At 46.7% G+C, this 25379-nt stretch overlaps 1 protein-coding gene across 5 annotated transcripts in view; it reads right to left on the bottom strand.

Moving 5' to 3' along the window:
* TNRC6B (trinucleotide repeat containing adaptor 6B) overlaps window positions 1–23624 on the bottom strand; it is a 214771-nt gene extending 191147 nt beyond the window's left edge. For 4 of the 5 annotated variants that reach the window (XM_027872529.1, XM_027872521.1, XM_027872514.1 and 1 more), the window contains exon 1: window positions 23585–23624. The gene's annotated coding sequence lies outside the window, so the exon portion shown is untranslated. The remainder of the gene's footprint in view (window positions 1–23584) is intronic. The other variant, XM_027872504.1, reaches the window with a different exon arrangement.
* Between the last annotated feature and the right edge of the window lie 1755 nt (window positions 23625–25379).

Here is a 25379-nt window from a genome sequence, read left to right on the forward strand (position 1 = left end):
CCTCAGATTCATTATGCATCTCGTTTTTAATTAATTTTTGGTTGTTGCACATTCAGAAACCTTTTACTATGGCCAAATTTTCAGTGACCAATATGAGGTCATGACCCACAGTTTTAAGAAACACTAAATAATCTAGATAATCAGGATGATAAGACTTCCTGAACCAAAAAACGGGACAAGGAAATTTCTTCCCTTCATGAAGCTTCAACACTTTATTTTCTTGAAATTCTCTGTCTTGAAGCTGACTGTCCCAGAAAAGATGGAGCACACAGCTACTGTAGATGGGGGTGTCCGGCACGGACGTCAAGGAGATACAAGGCAGGTGGTGGATTAGTGGGCCTGAGCTAAAAATGGGCAAGAGAGAAGCCGAGGCCAGCTCCTTTTCTATTCACTGTGGGGGAGCAGAAAGAGGTGTGGGGAAAAGACAAGAAGGTAGGTAAGACTTCCATTAGGAAGGGTATCCAGGGATAGAATGTCAGCCAATTCACCCTCCACACTGCTACCAAAATAATCCTCCTAAGACACAAATCCAACCATGTCCCTCTCTTGCTTAAAACCCTTCAACAACTTCCATGGTCTAGATTCTATTTGATGGCAATACCTTTAATATAAAATATATTATATATAAAGTTATAATATACTAATAGATAATATATAACTATATAAATAATATATAATAATAATATTAAACCTTTAATAAAAGGATTTGTTCTGTGAAATTTAGATTCAGCCCCAGGGCTGCACTTGAGGACCTAGAGGGCCACGTGTGGCCCTGAGGCCACAGGTTCCTCACCCTGGGAAGATAAAATGCAAACACCATAGGTATGTCTTCAACCTGATTTTACACTACTTGCTGCCCTTTCTGGACATTACATGCTAGTCAAACTGGAAAACTAGACATGCCTCCAACTGCAGACTCTCTCTCCCAGGGCTCTGTCCGTTAGCCCACCTCTCTGCCGGCAGAGGAAAGGGCCCTGACTTAGGAGCCTGGTCATTATTTGCAGGACGGACTGAAGAAGCACCAGTTAGGAGCCAAGGATGGACTAGAGTACTGAGAGGAGGAATGCAGGAGGGGCAGACAATGTTAACAAAGTTGCCCGATCTTGTCCATTCAAACTGGATCCCCACAGCACTGAGGGCAGGAGGGGACCTACTAGTCTCAAAGTGACCCCTTCTTCGGACCCTGGCCTGGAAAGCCAGTCTGTGCTTTCTCCCGACGCCGGCTGTCCCCGACACAGTTTTTAAGTCGAAGATAAAGTGATAAAAATCTGTTAGACAGGCAGGACAACCCATTTCCCATGATTGGTCTTTCTCTTCTTCCTGGAAGAAGGTTGAGGCAAGTGTTTGTTTTAAAATTATGTCAATGTGCACAAAGTAGATGCTCAATTTTAAAAATGAATGCAGATTTTTGGTACTAAATTGTTATAGTAGCTTAGTAGTGATCTTAACTGACTGATGAGAATTTTACAGCACACAGGGGTATACAAAAATCATCTGGTGATGATGGACATGCCCCTCACTTTACAGACAAAGAAACTGAGGCCAAAGGAGGCTCCCGTCATCACTATGCTTCTTGAAAGTCCTCTGCTTCCCTTTCATGGACTCAACCAGCAGGTTAAGGAACTATTTTCAGATATAACCTTCTGTGATTTTTTTTTATTGCTTTTCAGTTGGCAAACCCCAAACGGCTTCAAATTCAAGCTGCTGATATTCTATCTACTGACTGAATAACCACCTAGATGAGTGGTGTAAGGTAGGAGTTAGACTCTAAAAAAGAATTGTTTCTTGAACTCTCCACACCACTCAAAATCTTTTGGCTGGAGGGCTTGTCTCAGGCTGAAAATCCTTTATGGTTTGGCCAACCTGCACTATTTCATTCCCTCCTACTGAACCATAAACAAAGCCTTTATTTCCCCTAAGAAGTCACATAAAGAAGGCCCAGACACTAACCCGGAACATCCATGTTTCTTAATCAAATATTTCCCTAACAAGGCTGGAGGTTGGAGTTACGGTGGCACACACCAACGGCTAATCTTCAGCTCTGGGATACTGCCTCTGATTTGGGGCCACGTGTAGGGTACCCAATTCTTTGTGCCAATACCCATGGTAAAAGGATCTTTACCACTTTGTGCCCAAATGACCCTCTTCTTGTTCTTCCTGGGAACTGTTTAGAAGTTTTCAAGTTTAAAGTAGCAATTACTCTAAGAGTTTAAAATAAGGGAAATGAAGGGGCCCTCCCTTAGGAATGCCAGAGTGATGAGTCACTGAAGAAAACTGGGGGAAGTGGGTAATGTAGTAACCCAAGCTGATCTCATCATTGCCTTTGGTATATCAGCCTGTCTGCTGTGCAGACAAACGAAGAAACCTTGCCCATGACCCCCACAAGCACAAGCTCTGAAGCCAGAGGAGACTGGGATTCTACCTTTTGGCTGATAAATAATTGGCGTTGTTTCTGTTCTGTCATGTCCAACTCTTGATGACCCCATTTCGGTTTGGTTTGGTTTTTTTTTTTGGCAGAGATACTGGAGTGGTTTGCCACTTCCTTTTCCAGCTCATTTGACAGATGAGGAAACTAAGGCAAAGAGGGTGAAGTGACTTGCCCAGAGTCACACAGCAAGTGAGCGTCAGAGGCTGAACATGAACTCAGGTCTTCCTGACTCACCAAGCCTGACACTCTATCTAGCTGAGCACCTAGCTGAGGCATGATACAACTGGAAAGACTCCAGGAAAAGATGGCAGACATCACTGAGAGCACACTGCTGCTAATAAGCCTAGGTCCAGACACGAAAGGGTAAAGTCTTGAGAACTGGCTCGTGAACATGATTTGCAGAAATTGAACAGGCCACAGAGAAATGGATCAGGGGTGGGGAGAGTCAAATTTCCAAGAGAAAAAAGCATAGAATAGAGGAAAGAATATTAGAGCGGCCTAGAAATTCAGATACTTGGGTGCTAGCCCCTGCTCAGCCCCTCTGTCCCCTCAGGCTTCATCTCTGGAAAATGAGAAGGGCTGGCCTTTTTGGCTTGTGAGATTCCCTTTCTGCTGAGGATCAAAACGTCCACTGGGAGGAAAGTTTCAGTTTACCAACATTTATTAACTATACCGAATAATATTGTACATAAAAGGCCCATGTTAGGTTCTGAGGAAGATACAAACTTTAGCTAGGAGGCCTCCCTGCCCTCTTAGACCTTACAGTTTATTAAGGGTAGTCCCTGACTTGGGGGTCACATGCACCATCAGCTTATTTTTTAAAAACGGAGTTCATTCTAGAATCCCAGCTTAGGTCTGAGGGAGAAAGTAACAATAGCTATCATTTCTATAAGGCTTTAAGGTTTACAAAACATAAATTATCTCATTCTATCCTCACAACACCCCTATTACTATTATTATCCCCATTCTAGAGATGAGGGAACTGAGGCACACCAAGGTGAAATGACTTGCCCATGGTCCCACAGTTACTAAGTTGTCTGAGGCTGGATTTGTTTGAACTTGGGTGTTCCTGACTCCAGGCTCAGTGCTCTATCCGCTGCAGACATCGAGCTAAAACAATCCAGTATTGGGTACCAGAGTATATGGTGAGCCCTGGCTTCCAGGCTGAAAAAAGAAGCTCCCCCATGCCAATGACATCAGAGCCACACCCACAGGAGCCATACCACAGGGCTTAGAGGTGGCAGGGCAGCAGGGCCAGGGGACACAGCATCTGCTACTCCACATTCATAAAGACCCACAGGTGGCACCTTCATTAGATCATGTGGTCGATATAGTTAAAATCCTCCAAAATCTAAAGATTTCTTAATCCCAGGAAAAAGTCGTGCCCAATCCGACTCTCTTTCACGTTATAACTTACTTGACTCAATGTGAATGACTTTTCTATTACAGAGGATAACTGGGCCTGGAGTCAGGAACACGTGGTCAAATTTGAGCTCAGACACTCAGTAGCTGCGGGACCCTGGACAAGTCACATCTGGGGGCCTCAATTTCCTCAACTGTAACTCCTCAACTCAAATGGAAAGAACAGCCCCTCCCTCCCACAGATGTTGTGAGGATCAAAGGAGATAATAATTGTGAAGCGCTGAGCATAATGCCTGGCATGTAACAGGAGCTATATAAATGTTAGCTATTATCATTACCATTATTATGATGATTATCATCCCCCTTCAATCCTTTCACAATCTATTTTCAATGGCAGTTCAAATGCCCATCTCAGGAATCAGCGTTTTCCAGCTGTGGGGGATGAAGAGCCCTAGAAACGCAAGCCGTACCCACACGAAAACTGGACAAGGGCATCTCCACGGCTCATCACACGACAGACAGACTCAGTCCAGGGGAGATGACAATGCCCCAGTCAGAAAAACAACAACGAGATCTCCAAAATCTCAACAGGAAAACTCACTCCTTCTCTAGTAAGTTCATTTTCCCACCATCTGAATCACGGTGAAAGGAACCACTACATAGATGATGAAGGTGGAATTTCTTTTCTTTGTGATCTGACAACCAAGGCACACTTTGGCCTCAACAGGTGCAGGAGGGTGGGGAGGGAAGCCTGACTCTCTGAAGCCTGAGCCACGTAAGAGTAAGAAGTATCTAATGGAAGTGTCACCTGACAGTGAGAGCGGCCTTAAGTATCCCACTTTGTAAAGGGGTGTCCTCATTTTCAATTAATTGGTTTGCGGAGAAGAGATTTAATCTCATAGACTGTAAAAGAAAAAGGTTATGTGTTTCGAAGGGCAACAAATAGAAGTTCAGATAAAAGAAAGTAAATTTGATAGATGCCAAAATCCAGGTCTCTTGGAATAGTCAATTCTCCCACCTTTCCCCCAATTTCTTTTCCTAGAGGCTGCTATGACACAGGATTCTAATTTGCTTGTTTTGCATAACAGAGTCTTGGCCTTCCACTCCCAAATGGTTCCAAGGATGAATTCTGTCTCCAACACTTCGTAGCAATCGATCTGACCCTGGGCAAGACCTTAAACCAAGGGTGGGGAATCAGAGGTGGGGAACCAGGGGCCTTAAGGTCACATGTGGCCTTAAACCTTCACCAGCCTTGCTTGTGCTTTCTTCATCTTTAAATGGGAGTAGTAACAGCACCTGCTGTGTCCAGTTATTATGAGGAGCAAATAAAATAATACAGATATAAAGTGCTTGGCAAACCTTAAGGCACTAGAGAAATAGAAATGATTATTACTACTGCTAACAATACTTTAAAACGTACTCTAATCTCACAGTATTTTCTTCACAAAATTCTCAAGCTATACACTATCTGCCTCTAACAGTATCTAAAATGTCCAAGAAAAGCCACACAAGCAAGATTCCGACTGTGTGTGTCAGCTTCCTACACAACTGACCTTTGCAGAGCATTCTGGAATCCCCAAAGTGGTCGGTCCAGAAGCACGTGCCAAGAGCCAGCCTCTGCCGACGATACAAAGAAAGGCCAAAACATTGTCCCTCCTATCAAGGAGCTCACAATCCAATGAGGGAGACAACATGTTAATAAAGAAGCCAGATAAAAACACAGACAGGTGATAGAGTCAGGGGTTGAGGTGACCTCAGTAGGGAGAGGGAGATAAGGGACTGGACCAGGAAAGCTTGGGGAGTCAGAGCATTTCAGGTAGAGACCAGCAATGCGTCTGGTAGACATCCAGTGCAAGGCATGGAGACAGGAGCAAGAGGTAGGGAGTGCAGCCAAAGCTGCCAAGAGGGAAGAAAAGGAGGGAGTCAACTGGTTAGGAAGGAAGGGACCAGGCTGCCACAAGCTTCCGGTGCTAAACAAAGGGGAGAGAGAGGGGATGTCACGGTGGGTCCTGCATGTCAGGCTTCGCTCTCCTTGACCTTTCTGCAGCCTCTAACACTGGCACTCACAATCTCTGTCTGTCTTGGTAGCCTCTTCTCTTGAGGTTTTTGGGATGTAGCTCTCTCTCTCTCCTGGTTCTCCTCCTTCCTCTCTGACCACTCCTCCCCTGTCTCCTTTGCTGGATCTTCCTCCAGATCACGCCCTCTAACCACAGGTGGCCCTCAGGGCTGTGTCCTGGGTTCCCTGGTCTTCTCCCTCTGTACTACCTCCTTTGGTGATATCGTCAGCTCCCATGCATGCAATTATCATCTCTCATTGATGATTCTCAAATCTACCTTTGCCACTTCAATTTCTCTGCTGATCACCAATCTCATCTCCAACAGCTTTTCAGACACCTCAAACTGGATGTCCAAGAGACATCTTCAATTCAAAATGTCCAAAACCGAACATATTATCCTTCCTCTTAAGCCTTTCCTGCCTCCTCTCTTCCCTATCACTGTAGTGGGCAACACCGTCCTTCCATCCCTTGGGCTCCCACCCTTGGAGTCATACTGGATTCCTCACTCTCTCTCACCCTGCCCCCATATCCAACTTCACCTCTGCAGCATCTCTCGAATATACCCCATTCTCTCCTCTAACATGTCCTCACTCTGGTGCGGGCCCTGGTCACTTCATGCCTGGACTACTGCAATAGTTGCTGGGAGGTCTGCCTGCCTCAAGGCTCTCTCCTCTCCAGTCCATCCTCCCTTCATCCACTAAAACGATTTTCATAAAGTACGAGTCTGATCATGTCATCCACTCAATAAACTCCAGTTGCTCCCCATGGCCTCCAAAGCCCTTATTACTCAACCCCTCCTACCTTCCCTGTTTTCTTCTACCTGACTCTGTTAACACCTCTTCCTCAATCCAGGAACCCTGGCCTCCTGGCAGTTCCATGAACAAGACCCTCCATCTCTCAGCTCCATTTTCTCCAGCTGTCCCCATGATGAGAATGCTGACTCTTATCTCCATCTCCTGGGTTCCCTAGTTTCCTTTGAGTGACAGCTAAAATTCCATCTTCTACAGGAAGTCATTTCCAATCTCTCAATTCCAGTGCCTGCCCTCTTGATTATTTCTGATTTATCCTGCAGATAGCTTGTTTGTACACAGCTTTGCTGCCCCTCCCATGAGACTTGGAGTTCCTTAAGACTGTCTTTTTACTTTCCTTTGTATTCCCGGTGCTTAGCACAGTACCTGGCATGTGGCAGACGCTTAAGAAATGTTTACTGACAAATTATGAAGTCTTAGGCAAGAAACTGAAAACCACAAAGGCTCAATTTGTGTTTTCCTCACATTTATCCATTAAAAACAAAGGACTAGAGACAGAAAAGTTAATTTGGGAACTGAACAACTGGCAGACAACATAGTGTCTAATAATGGGTTCTGGATTTCTTGATAGAGAGAATATAGGATGGGGAGATTTCCTGACCATAAATGGAGTCAATCTAAGGAAGGCTGCAAAGATCGTAGCTGCCAGGCATGTTGCAAAAATCAAATCAAAATGTCCTTATACTAAAAAGTCTAGAGGAGGAAGAAGACTGCCTGTGTTTCTCCCCCAGGTCAGCGGTCATGGGTGGAAATTACCAAAAGGTAAACCTCCTAACAGGGAGGGCCATTCCAAAATGGAATGGGGCTGCCTCAAGAAGCAGCGGCTCCCCATTGTCTGCCTGACCTCTTGTATGTTCTAGTGGGGACCCCTTGAGCGCCTGAGCTGTACTAGGTGATCACCAAGGTGGGCCCCACCATTTCTCAAGTTCTAGTGTTAGCTTACAGTACTTCCCTACATACTCCAATCCAAGTGGTCAGATCCCCCACGTTGAAAACACATGTTTTTTGCACCTCCAACTCTCAGAATCCTTTGCTTGTGGGGAAGCCTAGTTGGGCAGGGACCATCCCCCACCTCAAACAGGGGTTAGCTTCTCTGAGACTTCTTGAAGTGATTCTATCTATATTCTCAATTGCCCTTACTGACAGAGCCCCCCAGCATGAGCTCCCCAGAAGGCTGGGGATCCTGGAATTGTTTTGTTTTTGTCGTTGGGGTATCCTGCCCATAGCAGGAACTTAATATTTACTAAAATGAAAGCACACGTGCGCATGCACACATACACCCACATACCTTTCTCCCTGAAGGTACTTCTTTCGGACATTTATGCAGAAAGAAATTTAAAAAATAAAATCAAGAACATTAGTGGCAAATTTATTGCTGCAGCACACTAGAAATAAAGTGTAGTGTCGCTAATATACAGAGCTTAATAACTGGGTTTTATTAACCACAAGAGAAAAAACACATATGATTTGACATAACATAATGAAAAATTAAAGCAGAGGAAAAATAACGTCTACAACTTCAGCTCTCTTAAGTACATAAAATAAAGGTGCTCAGAGCCAAGAGAGGCCCCAAGTGCTGGGCTCAAGGATCAGAGTTAAGAGCCAAAAAGATTGTCAACCTCCTCATTTACAGATGGATATGTGGCTATTGTTTAAAGCTAATTCTCGGTACTCAAATCTTACATGTTTAAACTTAAATTTCAAAACCATCTACCAACCCCCCCCCAAATTATAAAGTTTATAAACTTAATTTTGAAAAGTATTATAATTCAATTCTAATTCAACAGCTTAAATTTCTAAAAGTCTATCATTTAACAAAAGAAAAAGAAAACTCAATTAGGAAAATCTTTGTACTTTCTTTTTTAGCCCTAATTGTCACTCAAAAATACTTATTCCATAAGCTTCTGCTAAATTAAAACTGAGTAAGTAAAAAAAAAATCCAATTTTAATATTTTAAGAAAAATAAAAAAGTGACCAAGCCTTCTGGGTGATAAAAGACAAATACTAACATTTAAAGATGCTATTAAGAAGTTAACAACACACTACTGGGCTGTGGGAAAAAAATTAAACCATGATTAAGGGTGTAGAAACCGTAGCAGACAACAATCCACTCTACTCTAAGAAGGTTCTTAGGATAATTACAGTAACTCATTCAGGTTGAAGGGCAACTCTTTGAACCAGGTCATTCTAATAATTACCACTGTTCATGACAAATTCCTGTTTGTACTGTGTTTCAGCCTACTCCAGCCCATATCCCGGGGCCTCTCTTGTGTAATACGAATTTTAAACTTTTCAGAGAATATAGTGCTCCATGTCTTACAATAAATAGAATATACTGATATTAAAAAGATGAACCTTAAAGATGTCAACAGATGTAACTTAATGCTGGAGGGGGAGGTGTGTTCTCAATTTGTACAACCAATCTGCAAAGCAATTTGGAATTATGCAAAGAAAGTAAAAATGCCCATATGCTTTTACCCAGAGATTCCACTGTTGGGCCAGAGAATAAAAAGAGAAAAGCTCCACGCAGACCCAACGCACCATTTGTGGTAGCCAACACCTGGAAACAAAGGTGATTCTCATCAATTAGCGGATGGCTAAACAACCATGGTACACGAATGAAGTAACATATAACTAGGAGCCTAATGAATACAGAGAAGTGTGGGAAGACTTATAGGAAATGATAAAAAGTTAATGAAATAAGCAGAACCAGGAAAATAATATACCCAATGACAATAACATTGTAAATAAAAAAACAAACAGCAGCAGCAGTAAAACAGCTCAGATGGAATATTGGGAAATGACGATCAAAGAAGAGACACGAGCAGCGGCCTCCACCTTCTTTGCGCTTTCTTTGGCACAAACATGTCCGACTTCTGTCATATGTTGGTTAGTTTTGCTGAAATTTTTCTTCATATTTTAAAGAAGTCTTTACTATAAGGGCTGGCTATCTGAGAGCAGGTTGGGGGAGGGTTATGGTGGGAACTGTAGGTGAAATGAAAGTTATCCATAAAAATATACTTTTCAAAAAATACGGCCCCTTTTCAGGAAGAATTGTGAGGGGCATTAAAATATCTTTTCCATTTCCCCAAAGCCCCCAGTCTGCTCTTCCTGTTCAACAATGGGCCAACTCATTGTCCATCTGCTATGTTTGTCCAAAATGGACACGTAATAAATTGAGAGGTTTTAAGGGTTGGTTATTTAATTGAATACAATACTACGGACAATAGGAATTCTTCATCCATTGGACTTTTTCTGTAAGAATGCTTAGGCTGTACGTGTATAAAAATATTGATAGCAGATCTTTTTGTACTGACAAAGAATTGGAAATTGAGGGGATGCCCATCAATTGGGGAATGGTTGAACAAGTTGTGGTACATGAATGTAATGGAATACTCTTGTCCTATAAGAAATGATGAGCAGACAGATCTCAGAAAAAACCTGCAAAGACTTGTATGGACCGATGATGAGTGAAGTGAGCAGAACCAGGAGAACGTTGTACACAGCAACAGCAACGTTGTGCAACGACTAACTTTGATAGACTTGGCTCTTCTCAGCAATGCAAGGATCTAAGACATCTCCAAAGGTCTCATGATGGAAAATGCTACCCACATCCAGAGAAAGAACTATGGAGTCTGAATGCAGATCGAAGCATATCATTTTCACTTTTCTGTGTGTTTTTTTCCCCTTTTGGTCTCTTTCTTCTCTTACATGACTACTAAAAAATATGTTTTACATGATTGTATAGATATAACCTATATCAAATTGCTTACCATTTTAGGGAGGGGGAAGGGATGGAAAAAAGGAGAAAATTTGGAACTCAAAATTTTTAAAAAATGAATGTTAAAAATGGTCTTTACATGTAATTGGAAAAAATAAAATACTATTTAAAAAAAGAATGCTTAGGCTAAACTATTTTGAACTGATATGCCTCTGAGGCAGGACTTAAACTCAGGTCTTCTTAACTCTCACACTTTCTGGTCTGCCTGCTCTCATCCCACTGGATTGGAATCCAGTTAGAGAGGAGGTACAAAACCTCAGCAAAGGCCGGGTGCTTTCACTTCCGCTTTTCAGCCTTGTAAGGCATTACTCTTCATAAACTCTTCATTCAGCTGCTCCCCCTCACCCCCAATCCCTGGAATGCATGCCCTCCTCATTTCTGCCTCAAAAAGCCCTTCCTTTGCATCAAAATTGAACTCAGGCACCATCTCTTATGGAAAATCTATTCTAATCTCCCAAGAAATTACTTTGCATCCACTTTGAATACTCAAGCATTCTCTCCTCAATCAACTAACAAGTATTTTAAGTGCCTACTATGTGCTAGGCACAAGGGGTACAAATACATACAAAGAATAAAACTATCCTGACCCACAGTAAGCTTGAATTCTAACGGAAGAGGCAAGTACCTATGAAATGTGTGGGTTAGCACAGATACAAGGTTAATAAAACAAATCTATCCAAGGTAGTGTGGGAAGGAGGTACTAGCATTGGGAAGGGGCATTCAAAGCTATTCATACATAACCTGGCCCCCTCCTTTCTTTCCAGTCTTCTACCGTGCTCTCTCCCAGGTATTCTTCCATCAAGAAAAGCTTTCCCCTAAGGAAACACAAGCTTGCCCAAGGCAGGGAACTCTGTAAGTGCTGAAGAGAGGCCGGCTGAAATGAATCGGGGCCTAGCAGAGATGAGTTCTGGATTTAAATGTCACCTCACCTCCTCACCTCCTAAAGCCTCTGTTTCCTCCTCTGTAAAATGGGGACAGTATCTATAGCACTCGATACTCTCGATGACTGAGTTTGTCAGAGCCTGTATGTACAGCGTTCTGCAATCCTGAGAGCATTATGGGAGTGTCAATTATTATCAGAAAGTCAACATAAAAGAACAATACGCAGCTACAAATAACAAGAACTGTTTTCCCTTTCTGGTCATGTCTCCCACTATTGATCAAGTATAAATATGTGCCTACATGTAATGGAGAAGCCACGATCTGGTTGGATGGTTGAATACAAGCTTCTGGGGAGTCCTGAAATATGGACCGCAGATCAATGAGAAGAGGACAAGGAATTCCGAAGGGGCAGGTGCCCAAGCACTTTTGAAAAAGGCAGGGCAGAGAACGAGAATAAGTGAGCACTGAGGCCTGCTGGAGGACCCTGTGGGGCAGGCAAGGCTGGGAATTTTGATGTGATCTACTCAGGGAACAGGCTGCTAGACGAAGGAGTGGATAGAGTGCTGTGGCCACAGTCAGGAAAACCCGAGTTCAAATTTGGTCTCAGATACTTCCTAGCTGTGTGACCCTGGGCAAGTCACTCTGTCTCAGTTTCCTCATCTGTAAAATGAGAAGGAAATGGCAAACTACTCCAGTGAGAGCCAAGAAAACCCTAAATAGAGTCACGAAGAGTCAGATATGATTGAAACAACTGAACAACTCAGGAACACTACAAGTTCTCAGATGAATAACGTAGTATTACTTCATAAACAAGGTTAATGACATGGATGTTAAGGGAGAAGAAACTACAGGCTCTGAAACCTTGAGGGGCCCCAGAAGGATCACTTTCTGAGGCCCTGGAAATACTTTACAAGGTGCAGGGGAGGAGACAGGGGAACATCAGGCTATTAGACACTAACCATTAAGATCACCTAAATTCCCTTCATCCCAACTCTATTCACTAAGCAAAGAGATGATGCTCAAATATATAAGTAATATAGGCTGAGAAGGTCTATTTTCCAGTGCCAAAGAACAAACATGAGAAACCAGAGATGATCGAGATGATCAATCTATCTTCTTCCAGCACCTGATTGCTCCTGGCCAACCTAAGACACAAAGCCGAAGAATCTGGATCTGGGATGATCTTCACAAAGTAAAGAAACTTCCGGGGGTCCTGTCCAAAACAGATGGCTGGCTGCCTCCCCATTTTAACAAAAACAAAAGAAACATGTCCAAGGACAGGACAAACAGCCAGAGGAACGTGGCAAGGGGCTGCTGGAACTCAAAGGAAGAAAAGCAAAGCAGACAGAAAACTGAAAACATTTGTATTCCACTAGCCTTTCTTCAGTTTCAGGCAGTGGCCCAATTATACTGAGAGCTTGTCCTTCCTGTACGACTCAGTAACCTCTTCGGTAGCTGGGGAGGAGCCTTCAGTAGCCTGAGAGAGCAGGCCTCTGCCCAGACACCTGAGCCCTGCTGGCTGAGGACTCTGCCCGGCTCCGTCCCTTTCACTGGCACTGCAGGCAGCTGGCCAATGCCAAATGCCATAAGTGGATCTCTGGTGGGGGGGGGGGGGGTGGAAGGGGGAGTTATCAAAAGGCTACTTCCTTCACTCTGGCTCTCCAAGATAAGCCCCAGTGAGTCACCACCTTCTAATTCAGACTAACAATCACTCTCCTAGACTCAGCCTTGTATCAGAACCTTAAGCTAGAAAGTGAATCCTAGTGCCAGGAAATGCCCAGTGAAGCCTAGTGCTGCTTGGACAGAGTCAGAACTCTCTGAGTCACAAGAAGTTTCTTAAACAAGTAGTCAGATAAACAAGGGCCAGGGTTCAGAGACCCTTGCCAGTTCTACAATCCAGGTCCTGTAAAATAAAGCTACAGGAAGGGAGGGAGGGAGAAGGGGGGGAGGGGGAGAGAGAGGGAGGGAGGGGGAGGGGGAGAGGGAGAGAGGGGGAGGAAGAGAGAAAGAGAGAAAGAGAAAGAGAAGGAGAGAGAGGAGAGAGAGAGAATTATGTTACGGTTAAGCTATAGAGCAGGTATTAACTTTCTAATAGGAATTCTACTGTTCCGCATTCTCTTATAGCCGATTACATATGCTGAATGTAGGGTGCACTGAACTCTATGAATTTCTTATATTCCTATCACAATAAAATTTTATCTTTTGTTTTTCATCAAAAGAAGAGTTATTAATTTATACTTAACGTTCACATACCTCTTCCTTAAAAGGATAATATAGCTCTTTATGGACAAAACAAGATTTCAATCATATCCAAAATTCAAATGGAATTATTTTTGTCATCTTAAATTTTACCTTTTGTTCAGTCATTTTAGTCATGTCTGACTCTTCGTGACCCCACTTTTTTTGTCTTTTTTTTTGGTTGTTGTTTTTATTTTTTTTGGCAAAGATACTGGAGTGGTTTGCCATTTCCTTCTTTGGCTCATTTTACAGACGAGGAAACTGAGGCAAACAGGGTGAAGTGACTTGCCCAGGGTCACACAGCTACCAACTGTCTGAGGTTAGATTTGAACGCAGATTTTCCTGACTCCAGATCCAATGCTCTACCTACTGCCCAAATTATACCTAAGGATTACAATTAAGAAAAAACAATCTTGTAAGTATGTCTTTATATGGAAAATATTCCCTCCCCATCAAAAGGAATGTTTGAAATAAATCCATTAAATTATCCTATGAGAAAGCTGCTTACTCATGTGTCTTTAGTGCAGGTCAGTCACTCACAGGGTGAGGGCGTTTCTCACACTCAGCGGGGGGCATCCTACCAAAGAGACACATTTAGAGGTTACTGATTTCAACAACACTGCCAAGACTCAGAACAGGGGTGGGGAAACTACTACTATGGCCTTGAGGCCATAGTTTCCCCACCCTGACTCAGAACTTTTTTGGAATTCCTCTTCAGAACTGTCTTCAAAGTCCCTCACAAGCCACAAAAGAAAACTGCTGTCATTATTTTACAGGCTGCTTCTTTGAACAATTCCCAACTCCAGTGGAGACACTCACTCAGCTTTGTCAACCACATCTATTCACTAGGCCGCCAAATTTCATTCATCTTCAAATGATGACATTCTCCTGCCACCAAGAACATTCAGAAGAACGTAGTTTGGATCTAAAGTCATATCTCCTCATTGAAGGGACTCAAAATCCCATTAGGGACATAAGACACATACTTTGGAATTTAAAAACAAACAAAAAATATTTCAAGGTAGTAAACTGTGCCAAGTAAGTAGAGTAGACAATAACTTCAAGGACAGTTTAAAGAAGGCCTCGGGGAGAAAGGACTTGGGTCTTTAGGGAAAGGTGGTGAGAAAAAGGAATAGACAGACCAAGTAACTGTCTAATTGGGGGCAGTCAGGTGGTACAGTGATAGAGTCAGGAAGACCTGAGTTCAAATTCAGCCTCAGACACTTAATAGCTGTGTGACTCTAGGCAACCACTTTTTGCCTCAATTTCTTCAATTGTAAAATGGGGATAATAACAGTACTCACCCCGCAAGATTGTTGTACAGATCAAATGAGATAATTATAAAGCACTTAGCACAGAACCTGTCAAACACTAAGCGCTATGTAAGTGCTAGTTACTATGATTAATAATTATATAATTGTTCAATTGCATAACTGAGCAAAGGCCCCAAGGCAAACATGTAGATGCCACATTCCACAGAGTTGACAACGAAGGCTGCAGTGAAGGGTATGGGGTTACCAGGAGAACAGTGTGAAGAGGTAAGGTGAGGCCTGGGCTGGAGACAATCCCTATAGAGCTACTACTGAAAAGTTTGGAGGGCTTTCTTTACGGGGAAAGAGGAAAGGCAAAGGGACACGTGAGGAGCGTCTGCCCTTCTCTCTAGCCCCTTCCACTTGAGTTGTACCCCAAGCCCTGGAGTGCCACAGAGGCAGCTCAGGGCTCTCCAAAGCTGGGTTAGACTTCGACAGGCCCTCCCAGGCCAGACAGACTTCAAACCTAGGCCAGGTGGCAGAGTGGTTACAGGGAGATGAGCGTTCCAGGCCACAGAGACCCTCAGAGACCATCTACTCAGGCAGAGAGAGGATGCAATCTGTTTCAATGGAAGCAGTGCCCACGACGGCAAACTTAAAAATTCTTGCAGTATTATCTTCCATTAAGGAAAGAAGGGCCGTTTGGCAGACTTCTGGAAGACTCCTAAAGCAGAGAATCTGAACTATGGTGGCAAAGGGGATGGAAAGGAAAGGGCAGCTTCAACCAGCATCATTACAGAGGAAGAACGAACAGAAGAATCTGGTTACTGACTAGACGTGCAAGAGAAGAATTGAGTCAGGAAACAACACCAAGATTTCAGGCTTGGAACAAAATGATACACATGTGGAAACCCACAAGTGGTTGTGTCTTTTTGTTTTTTATGAAATGGAAGAGAGGGGAGATGGTGGTACAGGAACTCCGTTTGGGTGCACCCTGGGGCATCCAGGCTGAGCTCATCTGCACCGAGCACAAGACCTTGCACATAATAGGCAAACCTAGAGTGAGTCACCTAATAAGTCCAAGAGGCTGAGGTTTGGAAATCTTAGGATCACAGAATTTTTTAATCTTTTTTTTTTTTTTAGTGAGGCAATTGGGGTTAAGTGACTTGCCCAAGGTCACACAGCTAGTATGTGTCAAGTATTTGGTCTGAGGCCGGATTCGAACTCAGGTTCTCCTGACTTCAGGGCCGGTGCTCCATCTACTACACCACCTAGCTGCCCCCAGAATTTTTTAATCTTAAAGAGACTTCAGAAACTCTCCATCCAACTCCTTCACGTTACTGACGAAGAACCAAGGCCCAAGAAGGCTGAATGACTTAAAAAGTTATTCAGACAGTTAAAGACACAGCCTGGACAGACCTCCAACTTCCTGATTTCTGTTCTAAGGCTTCTCCCATCACATCTGGAACTAAGTGAGAGCTGATGCCATGAGAACAGATGTGCAAAGAAGAGCAGAGAAGCAGACACTAATTCCCAGAGCCACACAGACAGCTCCAAACACTCTCCAGAGCTGCAGCCATGCGTCTCTAACTCCACGCTCTTAGGCGGCCTGAACTGCCTTTGAGACGACCTGAAGGCTGGGCCAGGTCAACCTCTCCTTTTCCCTGTGGAGGGAAGTGCCATCATCCCGGTCTTCTAGGCTGACAGCCTCCGTATCATCCTCAATTCCTCACTCATGCTTACCGCCCCTCCCCACACACTTCTTGTCATTTCTATCTTCACATCTGTCCTGTTCATCCCCTTCTCTCCCCTGGTCCAGGACCTCATCACGGTCTGGATTATGGCAACTGCCTCAAGTCCCACCCAATCCACCCTCCACTCAGCTGGCAAGGGCACTGTTCTAAGTCACAGGTTTGACCACATCCCCCACTCCTCCTGCCCAATGAGCTCGATCACCTCCAGATGCAATTGGAAAGGCTTCTGTTTGGCACTGAAAACCTTCCGGCCCTTCTTGCTGTCTAGTTTTCTTATGCCGGGCCTCCTTCTGTGCTGGGCACCATCCAGCTACCCCCGCCTATGTGCAGGTGCTCCACCCCGCCTCTCTGCGCCTTCGCTGGGTGGCCCCCATGCTTCCAACACCCTGCCCCTCAGCCTTTCCCCAGCTTCCTTCAAGCCTCAGCTCAGATTCTGCATTTGACAAGACAGTCTTCTTTCCTGGTCCCCCTCCTCCCAGCAGCTAATGCCTTTCTCTTGAAGCTTCCATTATACATGGCTTGAACATGTAGTTATTTACATTATATGTTGTCTCTCTGAGGGATGGAATCAGGCCTTTTATCTTTCTGTGTATCGCCAGCACTGAGAAGAGTGGCAGCTTTAATTAATTCTTGGTAACTGACTATGGGGGTGAGGAGGTGGGAAGGGAATGGGAGGGAAAGTCAGGCAAAGGAGAACATGGCAAGTGGCACGAAAGCCAAGGGAGAAGAGAACTTGGTGAAGAGAGTACTGAATCCTGCAGAGGTCAGAGGAGAGTAAGGTTCCAGTTTCACAGAGGAAATGAGAAAAGTCAGTCTGCAAAGGGCCAGCAAGGATGCCAGCGATAAGTGAATGAGAGCAGTGAGTCTGAGGCATTGAGCAAAGCTCAAGATGACAAAGAAAAGGATGGCAGTTTGTTAAGGCTTTATACATAAGTGTTCAGGGAGCCGTCAGGGCCAATTTTTCTGGTCTCCTTCGAAGGCTGTTCTATGCACGTCTCCTCCCTGAACAAGTATGCATGTGACCCACTGTTCTCCTTCTATCAAACCAGAAGTCTGGGATCCAACTGGGAAAGCCCAAGGGCCCCTCTAAAGTAAACTGCTTTGCCCTATTACAAACTGTGTATTTAGTGAGCCTCTTAAAACCAAACAAGGGAAAAACAAAGACTTTAAAAGCTTAATTTTTATTGCAAAACATCTGAAGCAAATATCCAGGTACAAGAAGAAAGTCTAACTTGGGCTCTAATTCTGAGGTCAGCAGCAGGCAGTCTGCCATAACCAAATTCAAACTTATGTGCAGAACATTCTAGACCCACACAATCCGGTGGCTGGCACTAGGAGGCACCACAGAGTGTTGGGCCTGGTGCCAGAAAGATCTGAGTTTAAATTTGGCCTCAGACACTTATTGGGTAACCCTGCACAAGTCACTTCACCTTTGCCTGCCTCAGTTTCCTCAACTGCAAAATGGGGATAATAACAGCACTTCCCTGCCAGGGTTGCTGTGAGGATCAAACGAGGTAATATTTGTAAAGCACTGAATACTGGGCCCGGCACACAGGAACCTCGATATATACGCTGAGCTATCACCAATCTGGTACTACCTTATCCATGCTATCTTCAAATATATCATACACAAATCCTCACTCAGACCTTTCATTACACTGCTCTCTATGCCTCAAACACAGTCCCTTCTCCTTTTTGCCTGCTGAATTTCCACCCAATATAGCATTACCAAATCTTCATCAATATTATTAAGCAGCTGACATCAAAACTACAAATTATTGGGGGAAGGATTCCCTACTTGACAAGAACTATTGGGAAAACTAAAAAGCAGTTTGGCAGAAAATTTAGGTTTAAACCATATACCACAATAAGCTGCTGAAGGATCTACAACCTAAATACAAGAAAGTGTCACAGTATTAAAAAATTAAGTGGTGTACTGAGAGAGGTGTCTTTCAAAATTACATCTGGAGAAGAACTGTCTTACCCAAGTGAGGGAGAGAAATTATAAAAACAATTTTTATTATGTAAAATTAAGAAGTTTCTACATAAACAAAATAAAAAATAGATGAGAACTTAAGCAGAGTTTTTGTTGTTTGGTTGTTTCAGTTGCGTCTGACTCTTCATGACGCCATTTGGGGTTTTCTTGGCAAAGATACTTGCTAATTCCTTCTCCAGCTTATTTTATAGATGGGGAAATTGAGGCAAACAGGGTGAAGTGACTTGCCCAGGGACACCCAGCTAGGAAGTGTTTGAGGCCAGAGTTTTCCTGACTTCAGGCCCAGCACTCTATCCACTGTGGCAACCTAGCTGCCCCAGAAGAGAAACTGTCAAGAGGGGGGAAAATGTAATTTTTACCAAGAAAGGTGTCCTATCTAATATAAAGAAAGAGGTGAAACAAATAACTTAACACCAAGAGCCATTCCCCAACTGAGAAGTGGTTAAAGGAAGTGAACAGTTCTCAAGACCGCAAACTGTCAATGACCATTTGAAAACACACCTGGAAATCACTCATAATGAAGAGAAATGGGAATGAACAGGACTCAGACTTCGCCTCACACCACACAAGACAGCAGAGAGAACAAAAACCATCCATCATCAAGGTTGGAGGGGCTGTGGAAAGCTAGGCAAACCTAGCACACAGCAGGAGCTCAAGACATACAGCTAAAGAATAGCCATGAATTAGCTCTATTCCTCTGGAAGCCAGCTTGGTACTATGGCAAGTAAAGCGACTGAACTGTCCGTGTCTTTGGACTGAGCGATCCCACTCCTGGGCACGGAGCCCAAGGAAGTCAAAGACAGAAACAGGTCGTCATCCCATCCCCCCTCCACATACACATACAATTCACAGCAGCATTCTATTAGAGAGGACATGTAGGAAAACCCCTGGATCTGGGTTCAAATCCCAGGTCTACTATTCACTGCTCATGTGACAACCTCTGTGGGCCTCAGTTTCCTTCTCCAGAAAAGGAAGGTGTTGGCCCAGATAACCTAGGAGACCTCTTCCGGGTCTAGAGTCTCACTCCTAATGGTAGAGAGGTGACTGCAAGGGCAGAATGTACTCACTGGACACGACGGCTTTGCCGAATTACTTTTCTTTATTGTAAAGACAAGTTCAGGGTGAGGAAGGGGAAGGTCAAGGCACCCCGAAATGACCACAACAGAAAAGCAAAAGACAACAATTAAAAAAAAATTTGGTTCAAATGTCAATTTGTCTGTGAAACCTCGCCTGATGGCCTTCAGTCTCTCCTACGTCACAGAATGTTGTTTCAGACCTAACTCATTCACTTACTGGGTAACACCGTGCAGTAGAGCCAACTGGAGAGGAAGGAAGCCAGAGACCCCACTTTAGCTAACCCTTCGTCTCTGCAATGATTAAGCAGAGAGCTCTGTGCCTGGAAACTTAATAAACATCTGCCCAACGAAATGGTTGGTTGCATTTGCCTTCTCTTTTTCCTAATGTCCCTTCTACTCTCTCCCACTTTCCCGTCTTCCTTTCTTCTCCCTCCCCTGTGTACGGGATCTACCCACAGATGCCAAGGGTCCCTTTATTGGTATTCAGGTGGATTCCCATCCCAGAGGGGAACCCTGATGTTACCTCAGGTAAAGACCATACAAACAAAAATCATTAGGCTGTGTTCCAGCCCCACCCCCTCTTCCAGAAATGCCTATTGGACATTTCACAAGCCAACTAAAGTATTCTGAATTAAGTATCCGTTTTTAAAAACTCTCAATTATGGATTCTAAACAAATGTACTAGTCATTGTAGAAGTATCTGCTGCAGCCTTTCCACATGATGGCGGTGGGGGACATGCCAGCCGTGGCCCCAACTTGGGCCACTCCCCATCCTGCACTGAAGAGGGGCCACACAGGTAACTGACTAGGCAGCACAGAAGGTGAGGTGGGCAGCTGCATGGAGGGCCCCATGAAGGGTGGCGGCCTTCTCAGGAGCACCAGACACCTCCCAAAGACCTTCAGTAATGGCTTAGGGAGCCCAGTTGGGACCTCTCACAACTCAGAATGTCTGGAAGCACGTATGCTGTGTGACTGGGGTTGGCTGTCAGCTGTCTTAACCAAGAATCTTGGAGCAGAACCACAAAGAGAGGACCGCAATCCCTCTACCCCCAAAGTCTGGTCACCAAATCTCTGACACTTGGGATTGCCCCCATATTGGGGGGGCTTCCATGTGAATCCAGGGCTCATCTCCTCCCAAACAAATATCTCCTTCTCTTATTTTGACATAAAACACAGAAGAAGAGGGTGAGGAAAACATCCTTCCACATTTCATCACGACAGAAAAGGATGGTGTTTCCACAGGTGCACCAAGTGCTGGCCCAGTAGCCTCCTGGCATTCGCAGATGGCTACGAACTGCTACCATTTCCAGTCCGCTCGCTGAGCACCATTATCCTTCTCAATGTCTTCCATTCCTTGATGAGACCTTCCCAAACGTCACCCGTACCCTATGACAGTTTCCCATTTTGAACCCCCTCTTCTAAACAGCTGCTAACAAGCTTGGATGTGGGGTATGTGAGGGAGATTTGGGGCTTTAAAATCATACAAGGCCACAGGGGGAGGCCCAAAAGGGACCCAGCACTAAATAACTGAGGACGTCACGTGTGGCCCAGAGAGTGTGAGGGACTTGCTCAGGGCAGCACGGGTAGGAAGAAGCCAAGATTTCGGCCCAGATGCTGCATCATACCAGCGGCCCGGGGACTCTGCGAGTGACTACAAGTCTGACCCTGGGAGGTCAAGTAGCAAGTATTTATTAAGCACTATGTGCCAGGCACTGCGCCAGAGGATACAATGACAAAAAGGGAGGCAGTCCTCCCTACCCTCTGAGAGCTTGTGAGAGGACACACAACATTCACAGACAAGTGACCAGATGGGAGAGTCAGGACAGCTTTCCTGGAGGGGAAGCGCCAGGCCTGTCCAGGAGGTGGTAGAATGGTATGTACGACAAACAGCAAGTGCATCAGGTGGGCCACAGCCTCAGGACCCTGAGAGGAAGTTAACAGGGTTTTAAATGCCAAACAGGAGGCTGTCCTTTGTCCTCGAGGCAAGAGGGAGCCACCGAACTTTCTGGAACAGTCCAGTCACTGTCAGACCTTCCAAACCCGGAAGATCTCTTTCACAGCTGTGAGGAACAGGGACTGGAAGGGTGAGGAGCCTCACCCAGCAAGGAGGCGAGAGGTGAGTGATTAGGACCGTGGCATGAGGACAGAGAAGAGACCCCTGAGGTCACTGAGGCCAGCCCTTTCATTTTACAGATGAAGAAACCGAGACCCAAAGAGGGTAAAGGATTTGACCAGGGATTTGACAAGAGTTGGGTGCAGGATTTGAACCCAAGACTTCCTGACTCCAAGCCAAACCCAACATACACTGCGCCACAGACATGCCACCTGACTGGACACCAGGAAGGGAGACACAGTGACGAACCGCGGATGACTCCAAAGGACCTGGGTGACTCGGGACTGAGAGGAACAGGACAAAGCGAGTTCCACTTTGCAGCGGATTTGAGATGCCTGTGGAATACCGGAGCAGAGATGTCCGGCATGCAGCTGGACGAGGGCGACTAGAGACCTCCGAGATGAGGCTGCATGTAGATCTGGGAGCCAGGCACCTGCAGGGACACTAACTGGGCAAACCCTTTAAGCTTTTCACCTCCATGAGCAGTGGACTAGGGGGCCTTTCAAAGTCTCTCTCAACACCAAAGCTAGGGAGAGTCAATCTTGCCAGGAGACCCTCACAAAGTTACGAGCTCCCGAAGAGCCCTGGGCCAGGAGGCAAGTTGTTTTTTACGGCTCCCCCATTAGAACGGAAGCTCTTTGAGGGCAAGGAGCTGCTTGTGCCCATCTTTGCCTCCCCAGTACTTTGTCCGATACCCGCCCGGAGCAGGCACTTAACCCATGCACGTGGACTGACTTTTCTTCTGGTCAGAACCTGTCATTTACAGAAAAGCTCCCTCCACCAATGACCACTTAGAGCCCTATGAGGTGCCAAGGAGATGAAGAGTTAACAGACGGGGTCGGGGACTGGGCCAGGGTCACTAGGCCAGGATGGGTGAATAAAACAGAGAGTGCGGGGACCTCTGGGGCCAATATCCCCCCTTCAGAGTTGAGGAAGCTGCGCCAGGCTTCGGGGTGAGGGGCAGATAAGAAGGAAGAAACCGAGAGGAAAAAGGAAAAGTCGGGAAAGAAGGAATAAGGAAAAGGAAGGGGAGGGAGGAGAAAGAGGAGGGAAAGAAAGGTAAGAAAGGTGAATTGGGAAGGGGGGAGGGGGATGGGATGGGGGAGGATGGAGAACGGGGTGGGGGAGGGGCGTCGCATCGCTTCCTCCCCCTCCTCTTCCCAACCTCCCCTTCCTCGAGGTCATTTCCCAGCTCCAACAGCCCAGACCCCAGGGCCCTCCCCGCACCCTCCTGCCCAGCCCGGGGGAGGGGGCAGGAATTCACCGCCCCCCCAACCCACTAGCACGCACACCTGCCAGCGCGTGACTCCCGCGGGAGCCGCGCACTGCTGCCCTCCCTCCTCCTGCCGCGCGTGCCCAAGACGGATCCTCCACAGCGAGGCTCCCGCTGCGCTCGCGCATCTCCCCTCCTCCCCACCACCCGCCGAGCGCGAGCCTGCTCCTGCGCGCGCACGCAGTCCCTGGCCCCTCCCCCACAGGCGCGCACGCGCACAGCGCCGCGCGTCTAACCTTCCCCTCCCCTCCCCCTTCCTCCGTTGTCGCCACCGCCTCCTGCCTGCTCGCCCCCGCCCCTCCCCCCGCCACACACCCCTCCCCAAACCGCCCCCTTCCCGGCCGGCAGGAGGCGCGAGCCCGGGCCTCCCGGCACGGGCCTCCCCTACTGCACTGGCGCGCGCTCGGCAACCCCCCCCATCCCCGCCCCCGCCCCGACCCCTAGCCCGCCCCCGCGGCACGCCCCCGCTGCCACCGCCCCTTAGCGCTCCGGGCTCCGGGCTGGGCCGCTCTAGGCTCCGGGGCCTAGGCGGCGACGGGGCCGGGGGCGGCCCTCGCTCACTCACCGCTGAGCCGGCGGCGGCGGCGCGCTGAGCTGAGTCCCCGCCGGCCGAGGAGACGGCGTGGGAGGCGCGGCCCGAGGGGGCGGGGGCGACTCCCTCCCGCTTCACCTCCGCGAGCGCCGCGGACCCAGAAACTCAAAACAAAATAAACAAACTTTCCCCCTCCGCCTCCCTCCCCCCGCCCCGGTCACAACACAAACAGCCGGGGGCCCGCCTCCTCGAGCAAGCCATTGGCCACGCGCCGCCACCGCCCTCCTCCCACTGGCCCAGTGCGACTGCCCGTCAAGCCCTCGGCCCGCCCCTCCACTCCTCGCCGCCGTCGCTGACTCTCATTGGCCGGGACCTTCCCGTCGAGCGAGCTGAGATTGGCTGGCACGCCTGCGCCAATCACGGGGCCACGCCCCCGACCCAACCGAGGCCGCTTCTTCGATCGCGTACTGAGGTGAAGGGGAAAACTAGAACATGATGGCGGACGGGCCCGTTCTGTCGCAACCACCACGGGAAGGGGTGGGGGAGGGTTGTGGCAGCTTGAAGCCTCCTTCTCGCGCTGCGCCCTCACCAGCACCCTTCCCTTCGTTCAGCACCGTCTAATTAACCGAATCCACCTATGCCCGTTCCCTTATTTACCGCTCTGAAGAGATGGGGGGGGGTGGGGGGGGGGGGGGGGGGGAGATAGGATGGCCCTCATTGGTCTGGGCAGATGTCACTCTCCGAGTACCCCTCAAAGCCATTGGTGGGAAATGAAGAAATTCCGCCCGTCAACAAAAGCGAGCGCTATTGGCCATGATATTATGGGCGTTCTTTCCTAGTACTCTATTGGGCAAAGAGGTGTGTCAATCACACGGGTTATGTCAGCCCATCGACCTAGGGACCATACTTTCCGGCCCCGGCCTTGGTTTCCCCATTTGTCAAATGATCTGGTTAAACGAGATGACCTCTAAGGGCCTTTCTAGCTTAGGAAACGCAGCATGGTGGCTTGGAGTCAAGAGGAGCTGGATTCAAATCCTGGAACTGCGCAGTTTGCTCTACTTCTCTGAACCTCCCTTTCCTAATCTGTAAAATGGGCACAACTGGGTTCCAGACCTCCCCCCCAGACACACACATATGCCGGCTCTGGGCAAAGCCACTTCCCCTGCCTGGGTCACGTGCTCGCTCTGTAAATGTCAGTTACTGTTATAACACTCCAAGCTCAGAGGTCCCTTGGGCTCCAAACCTGTTACCGTGGGCACCGACCCTCCTCTCTGTAAGGTCCAAGGCCCCGCCTTCCAGTGGGGAGAGGCCAGGTATCTATGGCTAGCCTGCAGAGGGTGTTGTGGAGCGGGTCCTGGACCCAGGAGGACCTGGGCTGTGGAGTAGAGGGGAAATAATAACATGGATGTTATTAGGCTCCGAGGTCTGGAGCTGGACCGGACCTGGGAGGCCCCTCTTCCTAGATCAGGACTAGGCTGAAGGATGTGTGTTTCACACTTGGAGTCAGGAGGACCACCACTCTGGGCAAGCCACTTCTTGTCACTCATCCTCGGTTTCCCTATTTGTAAAATGAGAATAAAAGCCCTTTCCTTACAGGGTTGTTGTGAGAATCAAATGAGATTAAAAAACAAAGTCCTGCAGTCCAGAGAGTCCAGACTTTTTTTTATGGTAATTTTTATTATTTTTTTGTTTTCAACATTTACTTCCACAAAATTTTGAGTTCCAAATTTTTACCCCATCTCGCCCCTCCCCCCACCCCAAGATGGCATGCATTCTGAATACCCCTTCCCCTAGTCTGCCTTCCCTTCTATCTCTCCCCCCCTTGTCT

This window comes from Vombatus ursinus, unplaced genomic scaffold, assembly GCF_900497805.2.
Source record: "Vombatus ursinus unplaced genomic scaffold, bare-nosed wombat genome assembly UNPS02003292.1, whole genome shotgun sequence".
Lineage (NCBI taxonomy): Eukaryota > Metazoa > Chordata > Mammalia > Diprotodontia > Vombatidae > Vombatus > Vombatus ursinus.